Source organism: Kogia breviceps, chromosome 7, assembly GCF_026419965.1.
Source record: "Kogia breviceps isolate mKogBre1 chromosome 7, mKogBre1 haplotype 1, whole genome shotgun sequence".
In the NCBI taxonomy this organism is placed as follows: domain Eukaryota; kingdom Metazoa; phylum Chordata; class Mammalia; order Artiodactyla; family Physeteridae; genus Kogia; species Kogia breviceps.
The window spans coordinates 48,787,502-48,807,425 of record NC_081316.1 but is presented as its reverse complement, the minus strand read 5'-3'; the positions used below and the strand labels follow the sequence as shown (position 1 = coordinate 48,807,425).

At 38.5% G+C, this 19,924-nt stretch overlaps 1 protein-coding gene across 1 annotated transcript in view; it reads left to right on the top strand.

Moving 5' to 3' along the window:
• DEUP1 (deuterosome assembly protein 1) overlaps window positions 1-19,924 on the top strand; it is a 210,387-nt gene that overhangs the window by 71,545 nt on the left and 118,918 nt on the right. The window contains exon 4 of the mRNA XM_067038290.1: window positions 13,080-13,231. The gene's annotated coding sequence lies outside the window, so the exon portion shown is untranslated. The remainder of the gene's footprint in view (window positions 1-13,079; window positions 13,232-19,924) is intronic.

The window sequence follows — 19,924 nt, the reverse complement described above, 5'->3', positions numbered from 1 at the left end:
TACATTAACTGACAGTATACTATAGATGGTGTGGTCTGGAAATGAGATACACATGTTTAAGTTGTATGATCTTTGACAACTTTGAATGTTATCAGGGTGTCTCTGTTGAGACAGAGACCTTATTATTATAGTGTAATGTATTATATTACATTATAACAATAATGTAAACATGATTTTTAATAGTAATGTTTACATTATTATTTGTAAACAAAGTCTTGAAGTCCCTCCCCAACTCCCAGTCAGGTATAATGATTTCATCAGTTGTAATGTCAGTAGTGTCTACTCATAGATGTTCAGAATTTGAAGGACCTTGGAAGTCTTCTTGCCCACCCCCATTCTCCCATTCAGCTTTCTTCTCTTCTCTGCTCCCTTCCCCACTCTGCCACATCTGCTTTTAGTATTCAGTGAAAATTAGTCAACATTTTTTGATAATCAGCAAAGTGATCCAAACTCTCTAAACCTGCAAAAGCAAGTCTATAATCTGGCCCCTCCTTGCATTCTGAAAACTGTGCACTACAGGTAGACTGTTCTGGGAGTCCTTCCTGCTCCTATGGTAAATCTTAATCCATTTTACCTCCTCTGCCAGAATCCCTTTTCTTCTACTCGTTCTCCTCTCTCCTCCCTCATTATCAGTCTGACATCAAGCCTTGTCTATTCTTTCTTCTTATTTATTTATTTATTTTGATTTATGTTATTTCATTTTATTTTTTTGGCCGTGGCACGTGACTTGTGGGATCTTAGTTCCCCGACCAAGAATCGCGAACCTGGGCCCCCAGCACTGGAAACTCAGAGTCCTAACCACCGGACCTCCAGGGAATTCCTATCCATTCTTTATTTAAAGTATTGATTTTATCTTTTGGATAATGGACCCTGTAGAATAAAAACAGTTGGGTTATAGGTACTTTACATTGTTGCTCTTTTGTTGCTTTGTTGTCTCTAAAAGGTTAAGTAACTCTAGGAAGGTTTCAAAGCGGGTAAGTGATATAGTGTTTGAACCTAGGTTTTCTAACTCCAGTGTCAGTGATCTTAAAACACTATGCTATATTGCCCTACAGAGAGGTTAATGAAACCTGTAAGACTTACTGTCTGTAGAAAAATACATAGATAAACTATACATAAAGTTTAAATTGAGGGTTCATAATTCTATAGTTATCCTTGTAGCCCCAAATGGTCCACAGATTGAGAAATTTTGCTTTAAAGTATTTCTTGGATTCACTTTTTCTCCTGTCTTCTCATTGCCATTACCCATGCCCAGCTCCCCATAACATTTATCCTTTTCAATTTATTCTGCTGGCAACTTAATCATTCTAAGTACTGCTTTCATCATATCATGCCTCTGCTGAAAACATCCAAAGCAATGGTGGAGATGAGCCTTTGCACATTTTAATCATTTACTTAACAATATATAATTTATGGGGTGCTGTTTTATCCACCATACTGTAAAATCCATGGAAGGCAGGGATAATATTTGGTTTGTCTACAATTATACACTAATTCATAAGCACACGATAAATATTTGTTGCCTGGCTGGATTTTTGGACACTCTCCTACATGAATAGTGGTAATGTAAACTATAGGGAAATTTGCCAGTGTATTTCTATGCATAGAAAAACTGCTGGGGAGACACAAATAATGTTCATAGTAGATAACACTGAGAAGTGGGATTATGGAGGGCTTTTATTTTCTGGGTCATCTAAAAAAATAATCCAGCTCCAGTCTTTTCCCTTAACGTACTTAAGCATATCTTTTACTTCCTTTCTTCCTTCCCCCCATCCCTTTGACTTATCTTTAAAAGGTCATTCAAAGTCTGGACCCATCTTACCAGATCTCCCAGTGGTCTGTCATTTGAAAGCTCTCCTGCAGTTAACTTATCCATCCACACATACAAGCAGTATTTAATGAGGGTTCATGCCTTGCCAGGCAGCACGAAGTGGGGAAGCAGACACATGAACAATTCATTACAGTGCAGCGTGGTTACTGCTGCATCAGAGACACGTACAAAGGGCTGCCGGAGAGCTCAGGAGGAAGTGATTAACTTTTGCCCGGGTGCCGAAGGAGGTGGGGAGCGCTCTGGGGAAGGAGGCCATCTTTAAACTGGACCTTGAAGAGGGATTCAGCCAGGCTGAAAAGTGGAGGAAAAATATTCTAGGCAGAGCGAGCAGCCCATGAATAACTTCATGACACCTATAAGTTCATATATGTCGCAGGAAATATATGTGTTTATTTCACATGGGGTGAAATACTGTGTGCCTGGATCACAGGAGTCCGAAGGCAGGAGTGAGTGGCCCAAACTAAGCAACCTCAAGTCTTGTTCCCTTCATTAAGTCTTCCTAGGTCCTCCTGGTACCCTGTGGCCTCTCCTTTCTTGTGGAGCTATTGGCCAATTATTTGACACTTGATTCAAGACTCCTTTCGTTATTCTCTTATATTGCCCCATTTGGTTTGCATCCTTCTTAAGAGCAAAGAATACTCCTTACGTTTGTTTCTCTAGTATCCATTTCAATGACTGATTGATGTACTCTTTGGTGCATAGTAAGTTGTCAAAACTCATTGCTGACCGATAGGTGGCCTTTAGCTTCTGTGTTTTCAGCTACAAGGCTGTCTGAATAGCCACTCGAAGATGGTTAATCCTGAAGGTGACTGCCTGGAACATTTTGATATACCACTGAGATAAGTACTGATGTGCAATCACCCTAGACTGTCTTTTGAATCTTCTCTCACAGTAGAAAGGGCAGACCCATCACTGGTGCAGAACCAGAGTTTCTATAAATAAGGCCTGCTGTGGCCCCATCAGACCTTTCAATACTGACTGGAGAGCTTGCCGTGTTTACTAAACTCCTGAGATCACTGAAGTCCGAAGTAATATCTCATGCCTCATTAATCTCCAGTGTTTGAAGTAATTGCTAATGTGTAATAAATCTCTAGTCTCTGAAGGTTTAAACCACACAGATGTGTTGTTTCAGATGAATAATGACCGACCTGACTTTGCCATTCAGCCATTCAATGAATGCTTAGGGAATAGCTACGATGTGCAAAGCACTGCATTGGGCTTTTTCCCTGTGACCCATGCTTCTGTGTCCTAATTACTGTACGTCATAGTGAAAAATGAACTATCTCACACAAAAACATATAGTGGACTGGAAGGTCTATGAATGCAAATTAAGGGATTATTTTAGTGCTCAAATAGATTAAGGAAACTTTTCCCATTAGTTTAAAAGTAAGGACTTAAAGATTCTTTCCTCCCTTTCTCCTTCCTTCTTTCCTTCCTTCCTTCCTTCCATAAATGCTTATACAGAACCTATAATGTATCAGATACTGTACTTGAAACCACAGATATGATTATTAAAAAAGGGACATGAGAGGTACAGATTTCCAGGTATGAAATAAATGTCAGGGGGGTGTAATATACAGCATGGTGATTATAGTTAATAATATTGTGTTGCATATTTGAAAGTGGCTAAAAGAGTAAACTTTAAAAGTTCTCATCACAAGAAAAAAAAACTTTTGTAACTATGTGTGATGATGAATGTTAACTAGACTTATTGTGTTGATCATTCCACAATATACACAAATCTTGAATCATAACATTGTACACCTGAAACTAATATGATGTTGTATGTCAATTATACCTCAATTTTTTTAAAAAAAGAGAGAGATGCAATTTTTGCCCATATGGAGCAAAAATACCTTGTGCATAGTAGGCAGAGTCATCTAGAGCTTTAACATTTTACCATCCTTTACTGAATATTGATTTTATGCCAGCCATTAATTATGGATAAGATATGTTGAGTGAATTACATATGTTCATTACTTTAAAATGTGTTTTTTGTTTAGATGCTAATGATGTGTGTTTAGAACATAGGATTAAAAGACTTGAATTAAAAGACTTGAGTTCTAGTCTGCGTTGTAGTAAGTTTGTGAGCTGAGAAAAATCATTTCCTTCTTTGTACCTTAGTTTCCTTACCTATAAAATTGCGAGAGTGGTAACTACCTAATTCCTGGAGGTTTGGGAGAACATGTAAGATAACTCTCTGTACCTTTTTACTTGCTTTTCTCACTCTCTATATTTTCTTTCCCATCTCCCTTCTGCTTGATAAATTTCTACTTATCTTTGAAACCCCGACTTAAGTTAAGTATCACTTCATGTAAGAAGTCTTCCTCTTTCTTTTCCTGATGATACCGAGCACTCTCCTCCTGGCCATCACTGTACCCACCCAAGCTTTTATATTGCAATTACCACATGATTTTCATGCAGAAGGGCAGAGCCTCTGTCTTATTCACATGTTCTGTACCTAGCATAGTGCCTGGCCCATAACCATCGCTTTAAACTCTGCTGAATAAATGAATAAAAAATATGTTGAGAAAATGCTTCATAAATTCCAAAGTATTAAACAAAAGTAAGATATTATCATCATCATTATGCTTGCCATTTGAGTGGGACTCAATTCATCTTTACAAAATATAACATTAATTTGGCCTAATTCTGCTATGTAATGGAGGCGGACATTAAACTGCTAACAAACACATTGGTTCTCCTCTCCTTCTGACCATGTAGGAGAATTACGCTTCCCTGCCCACCCCCCAACCCTCCCCAGGATGTAAGAATAAACATGTGATTTGCTTTAGCCAATGAAATGCATGGCATGCATCACTTGCTTGCGGAAGCATTTCATTGCCAGCGCTTGACTGTCCAGCTCTCCTTTCCCCCTGCCCCCGCACCCCCCATTGGTGGTCCTGGGAGTGCCTTTTGACATGGAGTACCATGAGATTGAAGCAACCCAGCATCCTGACCTTGCACCACATAGAGAACCCCTGTCTGCAGAGCCACCCAGACCAAAAGGAAACTTGGTATGACTGACCACTTAACATGTATTCTATTAATCCTGAGATTTTGCCATTTTTTATTACCATGGCATAATCTAACTTATCCTGGCTGATAAAATCATCAACTCATTTCTGGGAAAAAAATATGCCAGTTTACTGGGAGTATAAACATGATAATAATCAAAACCAAAAGCATGAGCAAAAAACACTTATCTGAAAAGTATACATTTCAGAGTCCAAACATAATACAAAGAATCTAGTTTACTTTACAAGTGTGTTAAACCACTCTTAACTTGAGTTTCCTTCTCAAAATCTAGAGAAATTTCTCTTGTACACAGTGCTGAAGCAGGAACCAAATCCCATACTTATATCAGAGGGAAATTATATGCAACTAAAATATTTTTTGAAACAAGGCATTTGCCACAAATTGTTTTAAATAAATAGGCTTAGGTTCGTCCACCAACATGATCACTGTAACATGTTCTGTTCACTGTACCCCTTACCTAACTGTGAATGGTAATAAGGATTGCCTCATGATTTTCTACTCCATGAGTGCAAAAGAGGAAAACACTGTTTTTATGAAATTAGTTGTTTCATTTTTTGTTTTACTGTGAAATATATACATACACATACTTACACACACACACAAAGTACATGAAACATATATTTACAGCTTAACAAAAAAAACCTATGAAGTGAAACTGAGATAGCCACAACTCAGGTCAAGAATAGAACATTGCCAGGACTCTAGAAGTTCCCCCCCCATATGTTCCTCTCGATGGCAGAAATCACTGGGGTAATCATTTTCTTCCTTTTCCTTGTAGTTTTACCACTGTGCTTATTTTAAAATTTGTTATATCATATGAATTGTCGCATAATTTATGGATAACAATGTACACCATATAAAGAATAGTTTACTGAGTTGTGCAAATGTGTATACCTATGTTACCACTACCTCAATCAAGATACAGACTTTCCACCTAGAAACAAATGACAATGAAAACACGATGACCCAAAACCTATGGGATAAAGGAAAAGCAATTCTGAGAAAAAAGTTTATAGCAATACAATCCTACCACAAGAAACAAGAAAAATCTCAAATAAACAGCCTAACCTTACATCTACAGCAACTAGAGAAAAAAGAACAAACAAAACCCAAAGTTAGTATCAATAGAAGGAAAGATATCATAAATATCAGAGCAGAAATAAATGAAATAGAAACAAAGAAAATAGCAAAGATCAATAAAAATAAAAACTTGTTCTTTTAGAAGATAAACAAAATTGATAAACCTTTAGCCAGACTTATCAAGAAAGAAAGGGAGAGGACTCAAATAAAGAAAAATTGAAAAGAAAAAGGAGAAGTTACAAATGACACCACAGAAATACAAAGGATCATAAGAGACTACTGTGAGCAACTATATGCCAATAAAATGGACAAACTTGAAGAAATGGACAAATTCTTAGAAAAGTACAAACTTCCAAAACTGAACCAGGGAGAAATAGAACATATGAAAAGACCGATCACAAGTAATGAAATTGAAACTGTGATTAAAAATCATACAACAAACAAAAGTCCAGTACCAGATGGCTTCACAGGTGAATGCTATAAAACATTTAGAGAAGAGATAATACCTATCCTTCTCAAACTCTTTCAAAAAATTGCAGAGGGTGGAACACTCCCAAACTCATTCTATGAGCCCACCATCACCCTGATACCAAAGCCAGACAAAGATACTACAAAAAAAGAAAATTACAGACCAATATCACTGATGAACATAGATGCAACAATCCTCAACAAAATACTAGCAAACAGAATCCAACAGCACATTAAAAGGATCATACACCATGATCAAGTGGGATTTATCCCAGAGATGCAAGGATTCTTCAATATATGCAAATCAATCAATGTGATCCACCATATTAACAAATTGAATAAATAAAAACCATATGATCATCTCAATAGATGCTGAAAAAGCTTTTGACAAAATTCAACACCCATTTATGATAAAAACTCTCCAGAAAGTGGGCATAGAGGGAACTTACCTCAATATAATAAAGGCCATATACGACAAACCCACAGCAAACATTATTCTCAATAATGAAAAACTGAAAGCATTTCCTCTAAGATCAGGAACAAGACAACATAGTTTTGGAAGTCCTAGCCATGGCAATCAGAGAAGAAAAAGAAATAAAAGGAATCCAAATTGGTAAAGAAGAAGTAAAACTGTCACTGTTTGCAGATGACATGATACCAAACAGAGAAAATCCTAAAGATGCCACCAGAAAACTACTAGAGCTAATCAATGAATTTAGTAAAGTCACAGGATACAAAATTAATGCACAGAAATCTCTTGCATTCCTATACACTAACAACCAAAGATGAGAAAGAGAAATTAAGGAAACTCCCATTTACCATTTCAACAAAAAGAATAAAATACCTAGGAATAAACCTGCCTCAGGAGGTAAAAGACCTGTACTCAGAACACTATAAGACACTGATAAAAGAAATTCAGGATGATACCAACAGATGGAGAGATATACCATGTTCTTGGATTGGAAGAATCAATATTATGAAAATGAGTTACTACCCAAAGCAATCTACAGATTCAGTGCAATCCCTATGAAATTACCAATGGCATTTTTTACAGAACTAGAACAAAAAATCTTAAAATTTGTATGGAGACAAAAAAGACCCCAAATAGCCAAAGCAATCTTGAGGGAAAAAAAACGGAGCTGGAGGAATCAGACTCTCTGACTTCAAAATATACTACAAAGCTACAGTAACCAAGATAGTGTGGTACTGCCACAAAAACAGAAATATAGATAAATGGAACAGGATAGAAAGCCCAGAGATAAACCCACACACCTATGGTCACCTAATCTATGACAAAGGAGGCAAGGATATACAATGGAGAAAAGACATACTCTTCTATAAGTGATGCTGGGAAAACTGGACAGCTACTTGTAAAAGAATGAAATTAGAACACTCCCTAACACCATACACAAAAATAAACTCAAAATGGATTAAAGACCTAAATGTAAGGCCAGACACTATAAAACTCTTAGAGGGAAACATAGGAAGAATACTCTATGACATAAATCACAGCAAGATCCTTTTTGACACACCTCCTAGAGAAATGGAAATAAAAACAAAAATAAACAAATGGGACCTAATAAAATGGAATGGAATTTGATCTCCATTGGAATGCAAAGCTATCAGAACCGAGGCTCATTTATAAAGTTTTGTTTCTTCTGGACCAATAAAAGTAATCAGGGCAAAAGTGACTTGAAGTTCTCCCTGAGTTTTAAGTTTCCTTAGATTTTGAATTACTGAATATTTGTTATGTGTGATTGCTCTTTTATGCCTAGGAAGGTTATTTTTAATCCAGCACTTAAAATTCAAAATGGAATGAGATACAGTAGTCTCCCCTTAGCCACAGGGATACATTCCAAGAGCCCCTGTGGATGCCTGAAACTGCAGATAGTACCAAACCCTATATATAGTATGTTTTTCCCTATACTTACATACCTATGATAAAGTTTAATTTATAAATTAGGCACAGTAAGAGATTAACAGTAATTAATAATAAATAGAAAAATTATAACAGTATATTATAATAAAACTTATGTGAGTGTGGTTTCCCTCTCTTTCTCTCTCAATATCTTATTGTACAAATATAATGACTCTTCCATTTCCATCTTAACTAAGCACTTATCACACGCTCTGGCCATAATTCTTGCAGTCTAAGTTGCAATAAGAAAAACTAGCATGAATTTCTTTTTCCTTCTTCACAATTTCACAAATAGAAGATTTGTCTTTGCTGTAGATCCTAGCAACCTCAGCACATAATTGTTTTTCTTTCCTTATTAAATTAAGAACATTCACGTTTTCATTTAAAGGAAGCACTTTACAGCTTCTCTTTGGCATATCTGAATTGCCAGCGTCACTACTCCTGTACTTTGGGGCCACTATTAAGTAATGAAATACCTTGACCATTGATCTGAAAACCAAGACAAGTATTAAGTGACTAAGGGCAGGATACACTGGGCAAAGAGTTGATTCACATCCCAGGTGGGACTGAGAAGGACAGCACAAGATTTCATCATGCTGTTCAGGATGGTGTGCGATTTAAAACTTATGAATTGTTTATTTCTGGAATTTTCCACTTAACATTTTCAGAACATGGTTGTTCACAGGTAAGTGAAACCTCAGAGGGTGAATACTGTTTGTAGGAATGTAAAATTGTGCAGCTATTGTGGAAGACACTATGGTGGTTCATCAAACAATTAAAAATAGAATTATCATATGATCCAGAATTCTACTTCTGGGTATATATCCAAAAGAATTGAAAGCAGGGTCTTGAGGAGATATTTGCATTTCTTCATGTCTAGCAACATTATTCATAATAGCCAAAAGGTAGAAGCAACCCAAGTGCTCACTGACACATGAATAGCTAAACAAAATGTGGTACATAGAATGGAATATTATTCAGTTCTAAAGAGGAATAAATGCTGACATATGCTGCAACATGGATGAATCTTGAAGACATTGTGCCAAATGAACTAAATCAATCAAAAAAGGACAAATACTGTGTGATTCCACTTATATGAAGCACTTAGAGTATTCAAATTCATAGAGACAGAAAGTAGAATAGTGGTTGCCAGCAGCTGAGGTGAGGACAGAATGGAGAGTTGTTTTTCAATGTGCACAGAATTCTAGTTTGGGCCGACAAAAAGACGGAAAGCCAACACCCCATCATGTAAAAACTCTCAGTAATCCAGGAATAGAGGGGAACCTTCTCAACTTGGTTAAGCCTATCTACAAAACCCCTGCGACTAACATTATGCTTAAAGGTGAGAGACTTGAAGCTTTCCCATCAGGTATAAGGTAAGGATATTGCCACTCATCACTCCTTTTCAACACCATAGTAGAAGTCCTCGCTAACTCAATAAGGCAAGAAAAGGAAATAAAAGGTATGCAGATTGGGAAGGAGGATATAAAACTGTCCTGATTTGCAGATGACATGATTGTCTATATAGAAAGCCCAAAAGAATTAACAAAAGAACACCCTGGAACTAAGTGATTATACTAAGGTTGCAGGGTGCAAGGTTATCATACAAAAGTTGATTGCTTTTCTATATACCAACAATGAACAAGTGGAATTTGAAATAAAAAATACAATACCATTTACATTACTACTCCTAAAAACAAAATACTTTGGTAAACTCTAAAAATATATGTAAGATCTATATGAGGGAAATTACAAAACCCTGATGAAAAAATCAAAGAACTAAATAAATGGAGAAATAGTCCATGTTCATGGATAGGAATACTTAATATTGTCAGGATGCCAGATCTTCCCAACTTGATTTTTGGATTCAATGTGATCCCAATGAAAATCCCAGCAAATTATTTTATGGATATTGACAGACTAATTCTAAAGTTTATGTGGAGAGGCAAAAGACCCAGAATAGCTAATACATACTGAAGGAGAATAAAGTTGGAGGACTTACACTGCCCTTACTATAAAGCTACAGTAATCAAGACAGAGTGATATTGGTGAAAAAATAGACAAATGGATCAAAAGAACAGAATAGAGGGCTCAGAAATAGACCCTCATAAATATAGTCAACTTATCTTTGACAAAGGAGGGAAGGCAATACAATGGAGCCAAGATAGTCTCTTCAACAAATGGTGCTAGAACAATTGGACACCCACATGAAAAAAAAATGAATCTAGACACAGACCTTATACCCTTCACAAAAATTAACTCAAAATGAATCATAGATAGACCTAAATGTAAAATGCAAAAATACAAAGCTCTTAGAAAATAATATAGGAGAAAACCTAGATGATCTTGTGTGTGGTGATATCTTTTTAGATACAACACCAAAGACATTATCCAATGGAAGAAATAATTGATAAGCTGAACTTAGTTAAAATTAAAAACTTCTGCTCTGTGAAAGAATATCAAAATTGGAAGACAAGCCACAGTAGGAAGAAAACATTTGCAAAAGACACATCTGATAAAGGACCATTATCCAAAATATACAAAAAACTCTTAAAACTCAGCAATAAGAAAACAAACAGCCCAATTAAAAAATGAGCCAGGGCTTCCCTGGTGGCGCAGTGGTTGAGAGTCCGCCTGCCGATGCAGGGGACACGGGTTGGTGCCCCGGTCCGGGAAGATCCCACATGCAGCGGAGCGGCTGGGCCCGTGAGCCATGGCCTCTGAGCCTGCGCGTCCGGAGCCTGTGCTCCGCAGCAGGAGAGCCCACAACAGTGAGAGGCCCGAGTACCACACACACACACACACACACACACACAAAAAAAAAGGGCCAAACACCTCAACAGACATTTCACTGAAGAAGATATATAGATGACAAATAAGCATATGAAAAGATACTCCACATACGTCATCAAGAAAATGCAAATTAAAACTAGACACCACCACACACCTACTAGAATGGCAGAAATCCAGAACACTGACAATGCCAAATGCTGTCAAAGATGTGAAGCAAAAGGAACTCTCATTCATTGCTGGTGGTACAGCCACTTTGGCAGATTGTTTGGATGTTTCTTACAAAACTAAACATACTCTTACCATACAGTCCAGCATTCATGCTCCTTGGTATTTACCTAAAGGAGATGAAAACTTATGTCCACACAAAACCCTGGACATTGATATTTATAGACGCTTTATTCATAATTACCAAAGCTGGGAAGCAAACAAGATATCCTTCAGTAGATGAATGGGTAAACTATGGTGCCTCCAGACACTGGAATATTACTCAGTGCTAAAAAGAAATGAGTTACCAAGCCATAAAAAGACATGGAGAAATATTAAATGTATATTACTAAGTGAAAGAGGCCAATGTGAGAAGACTACATACTGTGTTATTCCAACTATATGACATTCTGCAGAAGTCAAAACTATGGAGACAGTAAAAAGATCAGTGGTTGAGGGGGAGTGAGGGGAGGTGGGGAAAGAGAAGAGATGACTGGGCAGAGCACAGGGCTGGTGACAATACGCTGTATGATATAATGATGCATGTATGTAATTATACATTTGTCCACACTCTAGAGTATACAACACAAGAGTGAACCCTAAGGTAAATTATGGACTTTGGATGATTGTGATTTGTTAATGTATGTTCACTCTTTGTAAGAAATGTACCATTCTGGTGAGTGATGTTGAGAATGGATGAGGCTATACATGTGTGGGAGCAGCGTTTACAAGACATCTCTGTACCTTCCTTTCAATTTTATTATAAACCTAAAACTTCTCTAAAAAAATAAAAGTTTTAAGTAAAAAAAAAGAGGTTATGGAAATGGATGGTGGTGATGATTGCACAACATTGTGAAAACACTTAATACCACTGAACTGTATGTACACTTAAAACTGGTTAAGATGGTAAATTTTATATTATATATATTTTACTACATTGAGAAACATTCTAGGAGGAGGATTGGACCAAAGAAACTTTCTGATTATTACTGGAAATGGAAGTTGTGAGCTCACATTTATACTTAATATCTACTCTGTGCCAAGGATGATGTCATGTGTTTTACATTATTACTTCACATAATTAGTAATAACTTAAGTGAGAGCTACTTGTCTATTTGGCAAGCAGTCACTGAGCACTTATTATGTAGGCGTTGAGCTAGGTTTTGGAGATTCAACAGCAAACAGAACTAACACAGCCCATGGCTGGAAGGGCTAAGAGTCTCAGGTTCTAGTGCAGGGTGCAGACCCCTTACAGCACAAGATGGAAAGAACAGAAGAGGAGCATCTACCCCTGGCTCCTATGTTCCAGGTCCTGCTATACATCTACATACATTATCTCATCTAATCCCCCAGCAAGTCTAAGAGGTAGGAATTATTATCCCCATTTTAAAAAGGATGACCTTGAATTTCAGATCTAACCTACCTAAGATTATACAACTGCTTAAGTAAGTGGTAGAGCAGAAATGCCAAGACCAAGTTTGTTATCCAAGTCCCATGTCCTCTATACACATGGGTTTCCAAAATTGTTCTGTCAATCAAGCTGCCTCAAGGCAGAGTTTCCCCATGAATAAAGAAAAGAAAACAGTAAGGACAATACAGTGAGTTTTCTATTAAAAACAACACTTTATTCCATTAATAGGCTATTCTATATACTGTAATTTGTCCACTTTTACATTTTAGAACTAAATGTTTTTTTCTCATATGAACTGATAGGGATAATAAATGGTAGTTGTTACTCATTTTTAGGATCCTGATGTCCAAACCCTATTCCTATATTTGGAAAATTCTTCACTTTATAAATCTCGTTGGGAAGGCCTGCCTACCTCCAGCCCTGGAAGCTCAGTTTCCTATCTTCCTTGCAGTGAGGACACAAGCCCCTGAGCTACGCTCCACTAATGGTAAGTTCACACCAGTCTTTGAACCGAAAACGGCACTGTGAAGCAAGGACTTCCTAGCAACCTTTCTGGGGAGGGATGGTGGCAGCAGCAGTGGCTATATCTACTTCCAAGAGCCATGTGTCAGTTCTCAGAGCCATCCAGTGGCAGCGTTGGTGATCTTAGAGATTAACCTATGGCGTCGACTGCTTAATGGCACTGGCAGTGGCTGTGAAGTCTTCATCACATCAAGGATTTGGACAGTGTTCTTGATAGCTTGGCCCTAAGTCTCCAGCCCTCCTGGTGATTCTGTGAGCCACACAAAACTCTCATCATAAATTCTTTCCTACTTAAATCTGACAGAATTTAGTTTCTGTTGCTTGCAGCTAAGAAACCTCACTATGAGAGTAGTTATTTGATTGTTTGTTCTAATACCCATTCTTGACAACCTAAAGGGGGTCACATTAAGCAGTTCCCCCAGTTTTTGCGAAGAAAAGAATATTGGTTTATGGAATAAAAAATATTTAGGAACCATTGTTATATACTATAAAATCCTAAGTTGTGCATTCAAAGCTCTATCTAATGAACAATGAAAATGACCTAAACAGAACTGGTATTATCTTGGACTAGTACAGTGACTAAACAGAACTCTGGATAATCATATGGTCTATATTATTCAGTTGTTAATATAGCCAAAGTAACCAAACTGACTTAGCAAACAAACCAGATTGATTATATGTCTACATAATTGCTTTCTCAGCTGCTGTGAGATGTTTGATCCAGTTAACAATATAGATCAGCTCCTCTTTTTAAAAGTTTAAAGCAGCATGTAATTAACTAATTACTGTATTGATTTATTATATTTACTTACTGAGTAGAGCTATAGGTTTTCACCAAGCCAGATGCCTGGCATGCACAAAAGACATGAAGCTTATTATCTCAATTATCAACCATTCTTTCCATCTCCCCTGCAACCACTATGACTTTTCGTCTGGGCTTCTGTAATTGCTCCCTAGCTAATTTCCTTTTTTTCTACTCTTGCTCTTCAGCAATCCATTTTCCACTGAGGAACTAGGGTATTCTTTTAAAACATTAATTGGGTCATATTACTGCTCTGCTATGAATCCTTCAAAAATTTTTCCAGTATCCTTAGCTTTAAGTCCAAAGTGCCTAACACAACCAGGAAGGACCCACATAATCAGGTTATATTTCTAAACTTATCTCACTGCTGCCACCTGCCCCTTGCCACAATATCCCAAATGTACTGTCCTCTCAATTCCTAAAATGCTTTCATCTCTTCCTGACTCAAGGCCTTTAATGATTCCTTCTGCCTGGTGTGTTTTTGCTCCCCCTGTTCACCTGGCTAGCCCCTACTTAGACCTCCTGTTTTAAATTTCACTTCCTAAGGGACACCTTCTTTGACCACTCAAGACAGACCACTGATTGACTCTCTCAACACATCTGAAAGTTTTCTTTCATAGCTCTGATTGCAATCTGTAATTCTACATTTACATGTTGTTTACTTGTTTAATGTCTGTTTCCTCTATAATAGTCTGTAAGCTTTAAGAAGACAGGGACCATGCCTTTACCACCTGACATTCAACAAAGCACCTTGTATGGGCTCCTTAAACATTTGTCGAATGAATGAATTAGCAGATGAATCCAAGGCTTATATAATCCCATGTCAAAATTTGTTCTGGACAGGAAGTGCTGGAAATCACAGAAAAAGAGGGAACTCAGAGGAGCCTGGAAAGCCAATGAAAGGCTCCTGGGGCAGGGGGCCCTTCAGGGAGACCCCAAAGGGTGGGTAAGATGTGAACAGGCTCTGAAGAGACCTGTGGGGAGAAGCTTCATTGCTCAAGGAAAGGGAGGAGCCAGGAGAAATGTGGCCAGTTAGCAGGAGAGAGTGAGGGGTCACACCTGGATGTCACCTGGATCTGGAGCTTGTTCTTGGATGCCAGTGAGTAGATGGCTTCCAAGTGTACAGTAAGGCCATGAAGCAATTTCTTATTAATCCTGTCTCTTGAGTAGACACATTCATGCAGTGAAACTACTCAGGATATAGACCACCAGGTGTGTGGTGTGGGCATTATGGCAGATACTGCAGTCTGGCTCCCTCCATCCCATGCCAGCCCCTGACAGGGGTGTGCTTGCTTCATGCTGGAGCCTGCAAAGCTAAGATTACATGCCCAGACTCCCTTCAGCTTCATCTAGAGTCTGTCAGGCAGATAGGCCCATGCCAGATTTGGGAGGAAGTGACATCATGCATAAGAGGCCACGCTTCTGCTGCTTTTTGCAAGCACAGTTGTCAAAGCACTTGCTTTTTTGCGACACCTGTAGCAGAGGTCCGAGAGTCAGTCACTACCTTCCTGGATATTGAAGGCAAGGCACAGAGTATCCCTTTTGCTCATGCAGATCATGGCCAAGGTAAAGTGATTCCAGGGTGAAAACTCTTGGAGAGTATAATATGATTTAGGGATCTCTCTTAACTAATACAAGGTTCAAATGTCACTTTAGAATACAAAGACAGTGTCAATTCAATAATTTAAAATGCTCTCTAAACTTGATTTAAATTTTAAATCAACAAAACCAGGTCCTGCTATAGACTGGCCACCTGCAGGGCATTCTAGGGTATGGTCCTTCTTTCTTTCCTCATTCTTTATCCTGCTTGTTTTCCAGCATATGATCCCTTGGGGAGTGGATAGCAGAGAGGTTGGAAGGGAAAGGAGAGTTTCTCATTTGACTGGTACTTTGTAATATGGCTTCGCACTTTCTGAGTTTGGCAGACATTTAAAGTTTACTCACTTTTAGAGGTTCTTTAGAGACCTTGATATCATAGTGGTCTTTCACCTACAGTTTCTCTGATCTGGGCGAACACATGCTATTCCTGCAATTCCTTCCTCTACAGGCTCTAGGGAATGGGTGAGCCACCTCAGTATCATTTCTGTTGAGGTCTCTTTGTTCCTCCGATGATTCTAATGGAAAGGATTAAAGATGGTTCTCCCACTGGCTCTCAAGTTCATGCATATAGCCCACATCCCAGCCACAGGAAACATTCACACGTTCCTTGTCCCCAAAACTCTGTGAGTGCAGGTCCATCATAGCATAGCAGCAACCCTCCATCACTCTGCCACCAAAACAGCTTGCCAACCTATCTCCAGCCTGTAGATTTTGAGGAGAGGAGTCAAGCCACATCCATGCTGATTCTGTAACTGCAGGGGAAACAGCAAGCTACCCAAATGATTCCCTTTTGGCCCCTCTTACTTAGTTTGTGTTAGGTGTTGACTGAAAAAAACCCCCACACAACCTAAAAGTTGCAAGTTATGTTTTATCCTGAGACCTTACTGAATACTATAGCCCGGGAGATAAGCTCTCAGATAGCTCTGAGGAACTGTTCCAAGGAGGTAAGGGAGAAGCCAGGAAATACAAGAGTTTTTGCTCAGAAACAAAAACAAAAACAAGAACAAACATGTAGTTAACCAACAAAAGATTACTGCTAATCACAAAAAACAGACATATCAAGTTAATGATTTTAGTGCTTTTCTAAGTGTGAGAAGATTCAAGAGTCTGGGCTCATTGGAATTATCCTTTTGATATGCATCTTAACTATCTATGGCCCAAATATGTTTTTCTCTATTGGAATTCCCCCCAGGGCACACCATGGGCGGGGTGGAGGGGGTCACGGTTGCAATGGCTGATGGCTTGATGGCAGGCAACATTCTTTGTTAACTGAAGTGCAGGTGACATTCTTTGCCCCCATAGGAGCAGACACCGTTCCCCCTTAGGATGGGGGCTTGAGACTCATAGCACAGCAGCATCTCTTTCTTTAAAAATTTTTCACACCAAATCCTCTCTCTCTACCCTCTACTATTTTAAGTTCTTGATAGGATTGACTCATCTAATCAGTTCCCTGCCATCTCTTACACCTACTTTGACATTTCTGCAGAGCAATCTGTTTTGCAACTCACTGATCATGTTGTTGCTACATGTATACATGTATTCTTAACATCTTTTTACATCATCTCTCCCCACCTCTAATTTCTGCCTTTCTAAGAGAACATTGCTTTGGGGGATATTCATCCCATCTCTAGCCCCTAGCATGGATCCTGACTAGTATAATCCAATCATAGTACTTTTACCCCTCTTACCAATGATTGAATCAGGAATTAAAGTTTAAGCTAATCAGGAGAGTATTCTCCTGGTCTGTTATTATCTCAGGTTGAGCTTATGTCCTAAATTATCCCAGTTACATCAAAAGGCAAGAGGTTCCTTCTCTATTTCACCTGCTTGGTATAAGAAAGGAAGTGTGTTGTGGTAGTTGCTACTGGCAGCCTTCTTGTGATCATGAGGAAAACCATCCTGAGGACAATAACAAACTATGGAGGAGACAAAGCTGAGACCTGCAAAGCTTATTATGGTATGGCTAGGATTGTTCTACTTTTAGATTTCTTGTTGTAAGAGGAAATAAGTCTTTATTATTTTAGCCAATCTGAGTCAGAGTTTTTGTTATTAAGCAAAAGCCAGTGATCTTCCATAGATTCCCTGTCAGATCATGAGTCCTGAACCATTCCCCATGGAAATGGGAACATTCAGTGATGGAAAACAATAAGTAGTATAGCATAGGTCACTTGTTTCTTCCAAGAACCAAAGGACTGCCCCACAATTTGAGGAAGAAGAAGAGGTAAAAGAAATGCCAGAGAGGCAAACACCTCACTGAGACTAATAGGCAAAACCTTTTTAAAGTAACTTCTGAAATAATTCTCTATTATGGCTGCAGTTTTAATGTCCCAGTTGCCTGGGCCCTGTTAGCAGCACCTGGGCAATTAATGTAATTTGAGATAATTACTTCACATGCATTGTAGAAGCCCACCATGCTCGATTATTTCCTTCCAAATGAAATCTTTAACCTAAATTTTATTAATTTATGAGGCTAGTAGGTATTTTGAAAAATGCAACTGTATTTTATAGAAAGATACCCCACCAACACATGAACTTATGAACTTCATTTTCAATTAAATAAATGTCTTTATGGGAAATCGCTGTTTCCAGCCAACAAGGCTCTTTAGTTAACCATTTTGTTTTTATTCTATTAGAGTATTTAATTCTATCAGTTTGGTAAATTACCTATGTACTCTGTATTTCTGGGAAGCTCAAGATCTCTTTGTGAGTATGCTGATGTGTTGTGAAGAAATATAATCATGCTACAAGCAATGCCAGTTTGTCTGGCTACCTATAGCATCAACGATAAAAATAGACAGAATGAGACACTTAGGATGGCATCATCTGTATTACGGTTGGAGGAATGATCAATAACCTCTGAATGTTATTTGTATCTTCCCCCTCCACCACTTTAGTTCAGACTCTCATTATCTTGCTGGATTACTACAAAGCCACTGAAGTGGTATCTTTTTAATCTCCTGTCTTCCCCCTCTCTGGTCCAGTCTTCACAGTTTCCAGATACATCTTACAGGCACACAGCTCCCATCACATCACTGTCTCACTCAAGAGCCTTTAGGGACCCTCTACTGCCAGCCAAAATCAGTGGCATTCAGGGCCCTGGTATTTAAGGGCTTTCTAATGTGACCCAAACACACTTTTCAAACTTTTCTCCCAATCATTCCCTGCATGCACTGTATGATTTAAACCACTGGACTGTTTGCTGTTCCCCAAATATCTTTCCTGCTCACACTTCTCTGAACCTTGACTGTAATCTTTCTCCTATGATGATTGTTGTCTTATTCTGTTTGGGATGCTGTAACAAAAAAATCATAGACTGGGTGCCTTAAACAACAAACATTTCTCACAGTTCTGAAGTCTGAGAAGTCCAAGATCAAGGCACTGGCAGATTTGGTGTCTGGTGAGGGTCCGCTTCCTGTTATAGACAGCTGTCTCCTTGCTGTGTCCTCACATGGGTAGCACTTGGATGAAGTTGTGTGAGAAGGGAAGTCCATCACTGCTGGAGAAAGTCCAGAAGTTACAATGTGGGGGCAACCATCTAGGAGGAAAAGAGCAAGAGACCTCACAGGAGAGGAGGATAGGAGAGGGTGATAAGTCTCTGGGTCAGAGAGCTCCGAAGGGCCATAGCAGCTTGGGATCTCATAACCACAGGGCTCTACCTTATCACGACATGACAGGTATCATGACAACCTTGGGAAAGGTTTCACAGGGTATACAAAGCAGTTAGGCTCTAAATGGCTAAAAATCTGCTTATTGGGGCTATTTTTAAAAGAACTGGATGTGTAAAAATTTGAGCATGATGCCAGTAGACTTTTGAACGAATAGATCTCAATATCATGGGTCAATAGGCCAAGATCATCTTTCATAACATGCTTGTATAACTCATTTATACAATGTATTGGGTGATAAGTAGCAGCCAGTGCCACAGCAACCGTTTAAAAATTAAATTATTAAGTATTCACATTTTAGGGAGTATCCAGCAAATGACAATACATATGTTTACTTATTTATTTATTTTTTTAAAATTTATTTTTATTTATTTATTTCTGGCTGCATTGTGTCTTCGTCGCTGTGTGCAGGCTTTCTCTAGTTGCAGTAAGCGGGGGCTACTCTTTTGTTGCAGTGCGCTTCTCTTGTTGCACTTCTCTTGTTATGGAGGCACGGGCTCTAGGCATGCGGGCTTCAGTAGTTGTGGCACACAGGCTCAGTAGTTGTGGCTCGCGGGCTCTAGAGCGCAGGCTCAGTAGTTGTGGCGCACGG